At 41.4% G+C, this 12,225-nt stretch overlaps 1 protein-coding gene and 1 pseudogene across 7 annotated transcripts in view; one reads left to right on the top strand and one right to left on the bottom strand.

Moving 5' to 3' along the window:
* RAD54L2 (RAD54 like 2) overlaps positions 1-12,225 on the top strand; it is a 134,778-nt gene that overhangs the window by 81,387 nt on the left and 41,166 nt on the right. The window lies entirely within an intron of this gene.
* On the bottom strand, positions 957-1,062 carry LOC116274026 (annotated as a pseudogene).

Genomic DNA, 12,225 nt, shown 5'->3' with positions numbered 1-12,225 from the left:
ACCAGCTCTAAATCCAACACATCAGGCAACCGCACTGTCTGGAACCATTTTATTCCTTGTAGTGCATAATATCAGGTGGAGGAATCACCGACCCTTTAGTGATTCTGAAGTTTCCAAGAATAATATGCTTAAGGCTTTAATTCTATTTTTATTTATTCCCATGTTTTATTCATACTTTGGGAAGTAAGCAAGAAAATATTGGCCGGGAGTGGTGGCTCACGCCTGTAATCCCAGCACTTTGGGAGGCCAAGGTGGGCGGATCACGAGGTCAGGAGATCGAGACCATCCTGGCTAACATGGTGAAATCCCATCTCTACTAAAAATACAAAAACTTAGCTGGGCATGGTGACAGGCGCCTTTAATCCCAGCCACTCGGGAGGCTGAGGCAGGAGAATGGCATGAACCTGGGAAGTGGAGTTTGCAGTGAGCCAAGGTCGCGCCACTGCACTCCAGCCTCGGCGACAGAGCAAAACTCTGTCTCAGGGAAAAAAAAAAAAAAAAAGGAAAAGAAAATATTTTATCACCTCTGTTCTCCTATTCAGATACCATTCCTTTAACAGATTTTTTTTTTTTTTCCTTAGAGAGATGAGAGACCCTTGGAGGTAAAATTGTAAGAGGAGCTCTTAAGTGGTCAACCTATTGTCACTTGAATCCTTTGGCAGTTCAAGTTTGTCACTTGAACCCTAACCTGGAAGGAAGGGTTCAGATAGGTAACAGGGACCAAGGATTGCCTGTTGCCTTTTTTTTTTTTTTTTTTTTTTTTTAATTTTTGTGAGTATGTAGCAGGTGTATATATTTATGGAGTACATGAGATGTTTTGATACATGCATACAATGTGTAATAATCACATTATGGAAGATAGGGTATCCATCCCCTCAAGCATTTACTGTTTATGTTGCAAACAATCCAATTATATTCTTTATGTTGCAAACAATCCAATTATATTCGTTTAGTTATAAAAGCTATAGTTCGATGCTTCAAAGTAGGTGGCTATGCCTTAACTGTATGTATATTGTCAGGCCGAGGGCCTCTTTCATCCTTGTCAAGGACATTGCAATCTTTGCTGTGTCTCCCCTCCCCTCCACTGCCCTCCCCTCCCCTCCCCTCCCCTCCTTTCCCCTCCTTTCCCCTCCTTTCCCGTCCCCTCCCCTCCCCTTTTTTTTTTTTTTTTTTTTTTTTTTTTTTTTTTTTAATTTGATTGTGTCGGAGTCCTGCTCTGTTGCCCAGGCTGGAGTGCGGTGGCGCAATCTCGGTTCATTACAACCTCGGCCTCTGGGTTTAAGCAGTTCTCTGCCTCCGCCTCCCGAGTAGCTGGGATTACAGGTGCCTGCCACCACGCCCGGCTAATTTTTATATTTTTAGTAAAGATGAGTTTGACCATCTTGGCCAGGCTGGTCATGAACTCCTGACCTCGTGATCCACCCGCCTCGGGCTCCCAAAGTGCTGGGATTACAGGTGTGAGCCACTGTGCCTGGCCTACCTTCTCTCCTTTTATATAGCACTCTTGAATGAGCTGCAGCCACTTTCAGGTAGAACCTAGCTCTCTCTATATTCTCTGGTCCCTGGGCAGTAGAGTTTCCCATCCTTAATGTGTGGTGATGGCTATGTATAAGATTGCTTCTGGAATTCTGGGAGATGGAAGGAATGAGGGAAATCGAACTAAATATGTGATTCAGCATTTATGTTTGGCATAAGGACTTTGGTTAAAGACAGATAAAATTAGTGGATCTTTTCTCATAGCTGATGGAATAATGAAGTTGAGTGATTGGAGAAAGTGGGGGAGTACTTTTAAAAATCAGCTCAAGGCCGGGTACAGTGGCTCACGCCTATAATCACAGCACTTTTGGAGGCCGAGGCGGGCGGATCACCTGAGGTCAGAAGTTTAAGACCAGCCTGGCCAACATGGTGAAACCCCATCTCTACTAAAAAAACAAAAATTAGCCGGGCATGGTGGACGCTTGTAATCCCAGCTACTTGGGAAGCTGAGCAGGAGAATCACTTGAACCCAGAAGGCGGAGGTTGTGGTGAGCCGAGATTGCACCACTGCACTCCAGCCTGGGTGACAGAGCAAGATTCGGTCTCAAAACCAAACCAAACAAACAAACAAAAAAATAGAATCAGCTCAAATTTCTGAAGCAGTGATGCAGTGATGTTAGCTTTGGATATGTGAGATAACAGTGTTTTACATATTTTTAAGTGTTCTTTTTGTATTCTAGATATACTAATCCTTTGTTACTTATATTGTTAGTAATAGCTAGTCTGTGGCTTATCTTTTAACTTAGTTCATGATGGTCTTTGTTGTAAAAAAAAAAACAAACTAATTTTATTGTAGTCAGTTTAAGCAGTCTTTTCCCTTGTTTCATAGTCATTTATTTCATGAGTGAAAAAGTAAGGACATAGGAGAGGCATACTTTAAAGATTGGAATATGATTTTCATCAGTGTCTTTAGTTTTAATTTGGATTTTAAAATTTTGGACTTTCTGAAATTTTTCTTTTTTTTTTTTTTTTTTTTTTGTTTTTTGAGACAGAGTCTCGCTCTGTCGCCCAGGCTGGAGTGCAGTGGCCGGATCTCAGCTCACTGCAAGCTCCGCCTCCCGGGTTCACACCATTCTCCGGCCTCAGCCTCCCGAGTAGCTGGGACTACAGGCGCCCGCCACCTCGCCCGGCTAGTTTTTTGTATTTCTTAATAGAGACGGGGTTTCACCGTGTTAGCCAGGATGGTCTCGATCTCCTGACCTCGTGATCCGCCCATCTCGGCCTCCCAAAGTGCTGGGATTACAGGCTTGAGCCACCGCGCCCGGCCTGAAATTTTTCTTGATACTACCCTGTCTATAAGATTTTAGTAGAACCGGGCATGTACTTTATTTTATTTATTTATTATTATTATTACTATTTTTGAGACGAGTCTCGCTCTGTTGCCCAGATTGGAGTGCAGTGGCGCGATCTCGGCTCACTGCAAGCCCTCCCTCCCGGGTTCACGCAACGCCATTCTCCTGCCTCAGCCTCCCGAGTAGCTGGGACTACAGGCGCCCGCCACCACGCCTGGCTAATTTTTAAATATTTTTAGTAGAGATGGGGTTTCACCGTGTTAGCCAGGATGGTCTCCATCTTCTGACCCCATGATCCGCCCACCTCGGCCTCCCAAATTGCTGGGATTACAGGCGTGAGCCTGGCCCCAGGCATATACTTTATATGTTTTCATAACTCTGTGTTATTCAGAAATTAAACTAGAACCCTTCACATTATCATACTCAGTCTTTCTTCTTTTACTTCTAGCTGAGACGTTCCCACTTTGTGGCTGGTTTGCTGAGAACATGGTAATTCTTGCCTATGGTTGCAGTGGTGGCCAAAAATCATCATGATGCTAAGCAGAGTCAAAATTAATTCTGTCTTCAGCACAGGGATAGAATTTAAGATGGTTAAAAAGGCATGTAGACTGGGCGTGGTGGCTCACGCCTATAATCCCAGCACTTTGGGAGGCCGAGGCAGGCGGATCATGAGATCGGGAGTTCGAGACCAGCCTGGCCAACATGGTGAAACCCCGTCTCTAGTAGAAATACAAAAATTAGCTGGGCGTGGTGACGCGCACCTGTAGTCCTAGCTACTGGACGCTGAGGCAGGAGAATTGCTTGAACCTGGGAGGCGGAGGTTGCAGTGAGCTGAGATCATGCCACTGCACTCCAACCTGGGCGATAGAGTGAGACTCTGTCTTAAAAAAAAAAAAAAAAAAGGCATGTAGTTGTGTTTAAGAATGATTGTTTCGTTGCTACTGTTTTAGCCTTAATTCTGCTAAAGCAGTGATTCGCAACTGGGGGAGTGATTTGGCCCTGAAGGGGACATTTGACAATGTCTGGAGATATTTTTGGTTGTTACAATCAGGATGCTGCTACTGGAATCTAGTGGATAGAGGTCAGGGATGCTGCTAAACGTCCTACAGCACACAGGATAGCTTCTCCCACCACAGCGTTATCTGATCTCAAATGTTAGTAGTGCTAAGGTTGAGAAACCCTGCGTAGCCTTGCTATCTTTTAACAATGGTCTGTAGTTGTTCCCATCCCTTGTGAGAGCTGAGTGGGAAGGCTGGCCATTTCATTTCTTCATTTTTTTTTCTTTTTTTCTGTCTCTCTAGAAAAAGAGTTTTGCTCTGTTGCCCAAGCTGGAGGGCAGTGGAATGATCTTAGTTCCCTGTAACCTAGATGTCTTGGCTTCCAGCAATCCTCTCATGTCAGCCTCTCAAGTAGCTAGGACTACAGGCATGTGCCACCATGACCGGCTAATTTTTTTATATTTTTTGTAGATACGGGCTTTTGCTGTGTTCCTCAGCCTGGTCTTAAACTCCTGACCTCAAGCGATCCTTCTGCCTCAACCTCCCAAAGCGCTGGGATTAAAAACATGAGCCACCATACCTGGCTTAGGTTGTTTCTTGAGCAGTCAGAATGATCTTGGTCCCCTTGCTCTCAGATCTCTTTTTTTTAGACAAGATCTTGCTCTGTTGCCCAAGTTGGAGTGCAGTGGTGCAATTATAACTCACTGCAACCTTGAACTCCTTGGCTTAAGTGAACCTCCCATCTTGGCCTTCTAGTGGCTGGGAATATAGACATGTGCCACCATATCGGGCTAATTTTTTATATTTTAGTAGAGACAAGGTATCATTATGTTGTCTGGGCTGGTCTTGAACTACTGGGCTCAAGCAGTCTTCCTCTCTTGGCCTTCCAAAGTTCTGGGATTACAGGCGGGAGCCACTAGCGCCTGGCCTCTAATCCCATTTTTAAAGATTTATTTAGAATCCCCAGCTGCCTTTAATATTAATGCTATAATGATTTTTTTTTTTGTCCCAGGGTGTAACTATGATGAGAAATTTTTTTTTTTTTCCCTAAAGCTGGCTTCATGAGTATTTCAAAGGTGAATTACATTTTGGTTTGCATGAGTTTTTAATTAGTTTTTTATTTTATTTTATTCTATTTTATTTTATTTTTTTGTGATGGAGTTTTGCTCTTGTTGCCCAGGCTGGAGTGCAATGGCGTGATCTTGGCTTATTGGCTTATTGCACCTCCTGGGTTCAAGCAATTCTCCTGCCTCAGCCTCCCAAGTAGCTGGGATTACAGGTGCCCATGACCATGCCTGGCTAATTTTTTGTATTTTTAGTAGAGATGGGGTTTCACCATGTTGGCCAGGCTGATCTTGAACTCCTGACCTCAGATGATCCATCCACCTTGGTCTCCCAAAGTACTGGAATTATAGGCATGAGCCACTGCGCCCGGCCGAGTTTTTAATTTATTTAGGCCTCTTGGCAAATATATTGCCTTTGTATAACATGAAGAATTAGGGAAAGTGTGGTCCACAGAGAATATCAACATGTGATTGCAGATGATAAATAAACATATTGAATAAGGACTGATATACGTCAGTGGATTTTTTATTCATACATATTTTATTCTAGTGGCAAAATTTTTAAAATTTAAAAAAATTTAAAAACTCATTTAAAATTAATTATTGAATGCTTGTTATGTGACAGGCATTTTTGTCAGGCATAATGATACAATGGTGATTGAGATGGACATAATCCCTGCCCTCAAGGAGCTACATTATAGAAGGGGAGACAGATGACAAGTTTTGTTTTGTTTTTTTTTTAAATTATACTTTAAGTTCTAGGGTACATGTGCATAATGTGCAGGTTTGTTACATATGTATACTTGTGCCATGTTGGTGTGCTGCACCCATCAACTCGTCAGCACCCATCAACTTGTCATTTACATCAGGTATAACTCCCAATGCAATCCCTCTCCCTTCCCCCTCCCCGTGATAGGCCCCGGTGTGTGATGACAAGTTTTTAATCAAATTACTAAAATTGATAAGATCTTGGTAAGAACCATGTAGACAATAAAGGAGTGAGCCCCAGCAGTAGGGAGGAAGGGCCTATTTCAGCTAGAGTGGTCAGGAGTCTTCTGAGGAGGCAGCATTTGTACTTGTCTTTTCAAAACAATCAATTTGGTTGTGGTTTTGTTCTTTTTTTAAACTTATGTCTGGTTTATAAAGAAGATTACAGTGTTTTTGTTCTTAACATTATTTTTCATTTCTCTATTTTATTAATCTGCTTTTTGTTTTCTTCCTACTACTTTTCTGGGGTTTTATTTCTAGTTCTTTCTCTCTTTTTCAAAAAAAGGTTTTTTTAAAATTGATGCATAATAGATGTACATATTTGGGGGGCACATGTGATAATTTTGTACATTCATATGTTTCAAGTTCAAATCAGTGTAATTGGGATACCCATAACCTTCAATATTTGTCTTTTCTTTATGCTAGAAACATTTAAATTATTCCCTTCTAGCTATTTTGAAATATACAGTAGAGTATTATATACTCATCCTACTGATCTGTCAAAGACTAGGTCTTATTTCTTCTATTATACTGTATATTTATACCCATTAATCAATCTCTCTTCATCCTCTCTCCCCTACTTTTCCAACTTCTGGTATCTCTAATTTCTTGAGAAGAAAATTGATATCATTGACTTTTTACCTTTTATTCTTTTTAAACATGTTCATTTAAGGCTATGTATTTCCTCCTAAGCATAACTTTAGCAATATCATAAGTTTTTTTTAAAAATCAGCATTATTGTATAATTTAAATACAGTAAAACTCACATATTTCACATGTATGTGACTATTGGTTGTATACATCCAGGTACTCACCACCATAATCAAGGTAAAGAAAATATCCACTGTTGGCTGGGCGTGATGGCTCATGCCTGTAATCCCAGCACTTTGGGAGGCTGAGGTGGATGGATCATCTGAGGTCAGGAGTTCGAGACCAACCTGGCCAATGTGGTGAAACCCCGTCTCTACTAAAAATAGAAAAATTAGCCAGGCTTGGTGGTAGGCACCTGTAATCCCAGCTACTTGGGAGGCTGAGGCAGGAAAATTGCTTGAACCCAGGAGGCGGAGGTTGCAGTGAGTGGGGATTGTGCCACTGTATTCCAGCCTGAGTGACAGAGTGAGACTCTGTCTCAAAAAAAAAAAAAAAGAAAGAAAATAAAATATCCATTGTCCCAGAAATTCCTCTTTCTGGGAACTTTAATTTTCCAGGCAACCAATGAACTGATTTCTGTCATTATAGATTAGCTTTGCCTATTCTAGAATGTGATATAAATGAAATTATACAACACATATTCTTCTGTGTATGGCCTCTTTTGCTCAGCGTAATGTCTGTGAGATTCATCTGTGTTGTTGCACGTGTCCATAGTTTGTTCCTTTTTATTGTTGAGTAGTATTCCAATTGTATCAGTGTACTAAAACTTGTTTATCCATTCACCTGTTGATGGACATTTGACTCTTATGAATAAAGCTGCTCTGAACATTCATCTAGAGATGGTTTGCTGTTTTTTTCAAAATTATAGATATGTTTTCGTTTCTCTTTTTTTTTTTTTGAGACGGAGTCTCGCTGTGCTCCCAGGCTGGAGTGCAGTGGCGTGATCTCGGCTCACTGCAAGCTCCGCCTCCCGGGTTCACGCCATTCTCCCACCTCAGCCTCCCAAGTAGCTGAGACTACAGGCGCCCACCACCACGCCCGGCTAGTTTTTTGTATTTTTAGTAGAGACGGGGTTTCACCATGTTAGCCAGGATAGTCTCGATCTCCTGACCTCGTGATCCACCCGCCTCGGCCTCCCAAAGTGCTGGGATTACAGGCTTGAGCCACCGCGCCCGGCCTGTTTTCGTTTCTCTTAGATAAAATTCCAAGAAGTGAATCGCTGGGTTATATAATAGATGTGTTTAACTTGATAAGAAACTGCCAAAGTGTTTCCCAGAATGATTATACCACTCTACTCCTGCCAGCAGTGTATGAGAGTTCCACGTGCCACATACCTTTGTTAGCACTTGGTATGGTCAGTCTTATTAGTTTTAGTCATTCTAGTGAGTGTCAAATGTCATCTCATATTTTAAATTTGCATTTTTCTAATGATATTGAGCATCTTTTCACATGTTCATTGGCTATTTGTATGTCTCTTTTTGTAAAGTATGTTTCTCCTCATTTGCCCCTTTTTATTGGATTCTGTGTAGTCTTACTGAATTGTAAGAGCTTTAAAAATATATTCTAGGCCAGGTGTGGTGACTCTAGGCCAGAGCTTTGGGAGGCTGAGGCGGGAGGATTACTTGAGGCTAGGAGTTTGAGATCAGCCTGGGCAACATAGTGAGACCCTGTCTCTTCAAAAAATTTAAAAATTAGCTAGGTGTGGTAGTGCTTGCCTGTAGTCCCAGCTACTCAGGAGAACTACTTGAGCAGGAAGATCACTTGAACCTGGGAGTTTCAGGCTGCCATGATTGTGCCACTGCACTTCAACTCTCATGACAGAACAAAATTCTGTCTCTAAAATATAAATACACCACATTTTAAATATATAATAAATAATGTATACTTAATACATACATGTTTCTAGATTTATGTCTTTTTTTTTTTTTTTTTTTTTTTTGAGACAGAGTCTCACTCTGTCACCCAGGCTGGAGTGCAGTGGCAGGATCTCGGCTCACTGCAACCTCAGCCTCCCGGGTTCAAGCGTTCCTCCTGCCTCATCCTCATGAGTAGCTGGGACTACAGGCACGTGCCACCACGTCCAGCTAATATTTTGTATTTTTTTTTTTTTTTTAGTAGAGACGGGGTTTCACTGTGTTAGCCAGGATGGTCTCAATCTTCTGACCTCGTGATCTGCCTGCCTTGGCCTCCCATAAGTGCTGGGATTACAGGTGTGAGCCACCACGACCGGCCAGATTGTGACTTGATTTTCTTTTTTCTGTCGGTGTCTTTTGAGGAGCAGAGGTTTTAGATTTTGATGAAGTACATTTTACCAGGTTTTTTATTTGTGATTTGAGCTTTTTGTGTCCTTCTTTATTAAATCTTTATTACAAAATTAGCCAGATGTGATGGTGTGTGTCTGTGGTCCAGCTACTCAGGGGCCTGAGGTGGGAGGATCGATTGCTTGAATCCTGGAGGTGGTGGCTGCAGTGAGCATTGATTGTGCCATCATACTCTAGACTGGGTGACAGACCAAGACTCTGTCTGAAAAAATAAAGAAAGAAGGAAAGAGAAACTATACTTAAAAAGTGTATCCAAGGAACTACAATGGAGAGCCACATCCATACATCAATTTGAGTTAGACAATAAGATCTTGGACTTTGAGCTGATGCTGTAATGACTTGGAGGGGTTCTTCAGAGAGGGAAGTGTGTTTTGCATATGAGAAGAATGTGAGTTACTGTGGCCAGAGAGTGGAATATGACAGACTTTTTTCCATAGATGAATACAACAATATATTCTATCCCACATGCTTTTCTAGAGTTGACCTTGATAACTCCTCCAATTGAGAGGTGGATTCTAATTTCCCTTGAACGTGGGTGGGAAAGGAGTTCCTGGAGCTGCTGTGGGATAACTCTAAGATTTTTCTAAGCTCTGTTTAATGGAGAAGGTCTGCTAGGTATGCCTTTAAGATCTTCAGGAGGTCTCTTATCTGTTGGAAAAGGTCTATGAGGCCCTATCTTTTTTGTTTGTTTGTTTTAGACAGAGTCTCACTCTGTTGCCCAGGCTGGAGTGCAGTGGCGCGATCTCAGCTCACTGCAACCTCCGCCTCCCGGGTTCAAGCAAGTCTCCTGCTTCAGCCTCCTGAGTAGCTGGAATTACAGGTGCCCACCACCATGAGTGGCTAATTTTTTGTATTTTTAGTAGAGGCAGGATTTCACCATGTTGGTCAGGCCGGTCTCGAACTCCTGACCCCATGATCTGCCCACCTTGGCCTCCCAAAGTTCTGGGATTACAGGCGTGAGCCACTGCGCCTGGCCTAGGCACTATCTTAAATATTTCTGAGACTGTAACAAAAGGTCTCATAGGCCTACTCTGGATTCAATCTCTGTTTTTCATATTATTGCAGGTGACAAAGTTGCTAAAGTTTCTGACACAGTGCAATGTGTCTCTGTCTTTTTTTTTTCCAGCTTCCTTTAACGTTTTCCTTTACACTTTACCAACAATATCCTTGATGACCTATAGGCTTTTACTACCGGTCTCCTCATGGCCTTTCCAGTTTTCCATTCACCACCTTATCTCAAATACAGTGTCATGGTTTAATTTTTTATTGTGTGGCAGGACCCATGTACCAAATTTCTATTTCAATTACTACTGTTGTGTCATAAATCACCCTGAAACTTAGTGGCTTAAAACTATTATTTCTCTTGGCTTCTGAAGGTAAGCAATTCAGGAAGGTCCTGGCTGGCAATCTAACAGCTAGTCTATCTACATTGCTCTTGACTGAATTTTCTGGGCTATGGATCATATTTTCCTATTCTTTGCATATCTAGTGAATTTTGATTAAACAATGGTCTCTGTGCATTATGCATTGTAGCGACTGCATTCTGCTGTTGTCCTCTGTATTTTTATAAACTAAGAGTGAGATCTTAAGGTGTGTTCAGGCTCCAGTGCAGAGTTTTTGGCACACATACATCGTAGGTTGTAGTGTGTACATCCAGTTGCATCACATCAGGAGAAATATGATGCGACTTTGAGTCCATTTTATTTTATTTTATTTTATTTTTATTTTATTTTAATAGACGGGATCTTGCTCTGTTGCCCAGATTAGAGTGCGGTGCAGTGGTATAACCTTGGCTCACTGTAGCCTCAACCTCCTGGGCTCGAGCGGTCCTCCCACCTCAGCCTCCTGGGTTGCTACAGGCCTGCAACACTATGCTCAGCTATTTTTTTTTTTTGTTATTTATTTTTTGTAGAGATGGCGGTTTCCCTATGTTGCCCAGGCTGGTCTTGAACTCCTGGGGCCAAGTGATGCTTCCACCTCAGCCTCCCAGAATGCTGGGATTACAGGCATGAGCCACTGGGCCTGGTCCTACTGGTCTTTTTTTTTTTTTTTTTAACTTTTAGGTTCAGGGGTACATGTGTGGGTTTGTTATATAGGTAAATTGCATCTCTCAGGAGTTCGGTTAGTCTTTTTTATACAATAGGAGAGAGAAGAGATGGAACCCCTGGAAAAAGAGTCCTGGAAGTGTTTGTACCTTGTGCCTTCATTGAATGTAATGTAGGATTGAATTTTTCTTTCAAAGCTACTCATTTGCCTGGTCAAATTTATAGTGGTGGTGTTCATAATTCATTCCCAAGAAACTTACATAAGTGTTCTTTGGTGTTTATATAACTCTTGCGGTTACTACTCACAGCTGGCTCACGTGAAGGAGAAAGTTCAGGGGTATTTGCAACTAGGTCTGATTCTGTAATCCTGAATTGTGGTGGTAATAGTCATTGACTTTTAAGCTATGCAGATACTAATTTAATTTACATTTGTTGTCTGTCAAAGCACATGTCTCTTTTCCTCCTTATTGAACTTTTTTTCTTTTCTCTCAGTAACTGTTGGTGGATTATAGTCTAGAATCTGGGGAAGGGCTATTTTTTGGAAGTTAAATTATTTTGCTTAGGTTGTAAATTCGCTTGATTCAGTGTTCAGAAGGTAAAAAAAGAACACATAGTGAAAAGTTACATTTTGACTGAAGGAAATTTAATTATAGAATTTTTGAAATAGATTTATTATTAAGAATAGTTTATTAAAGATATAGCATCTGTTATTATGTAAAAACCATAATCATCATGAAACAGCAAAAATGAAGCACTTGAAAGACATTGATTTACATGACAATGAGCTTTAAATATTAGCACATCTGTAAACTAAATTCCTTTAATAAGCTAAAAGTAGTTGATGAACCCAGAAGCTGAGGATTCACTCAAAGAATGCTGGGTGGTAAGGAGCTGGTTTAGACATGTATCGTCTGTATAAGGCATGAGAATTAAATATACTGTGCCTGATGATTTTAAAATTGTTACTGCACTTGGCCATGTTCAGCCCCATGTCAGACAGGAGTTCACAGTTGGGTCACAAGCCTTGTAACTTGGGGTGAATGTTTGATAATAAATCTGTTGGTGATATTGAAAGGTCAGCAGGTTCTATTCTTTATCCTCCCAGGAACAGCCCATTCCGCAAGGCAGAAGCTAGAACAAGGAAATATAGCAGTTGGCAAAAAGTTCCCCCTGCCCAGCAGATCAATTTCAAACCCCTCTGGACTTGCGCTCTATTCTCTGACTCTGTCCTATCTGCTTACTCTCTAATCTTGCCTCCAACTGTTTCTCCAAGTGATTGCCCAATAAATTTTCTTGTGAAATAGAAACAAAACAAAAAAGACCAGGAGAGC

The sequence above is a fragment of the Papio anubis genome, chromosome 2, assembly GCF_008728515.1.
Source record: "Papio anubis isolate 15944 chromosome 2, Panubis1.0, whole genome shotgun sequence".
In the NCBI taxonomy this organism is placed as follows: domain Eukaryota; kingdom Metazoa; phylum Chordata; class Mammalia; order Primates; family Cercopithecidae; genus Papio; species Papio anubis.
Note: the sequence above shows the minus strand (reverse complement) of the source record. Positions and strands in the feature narration are given on the sequence as shown.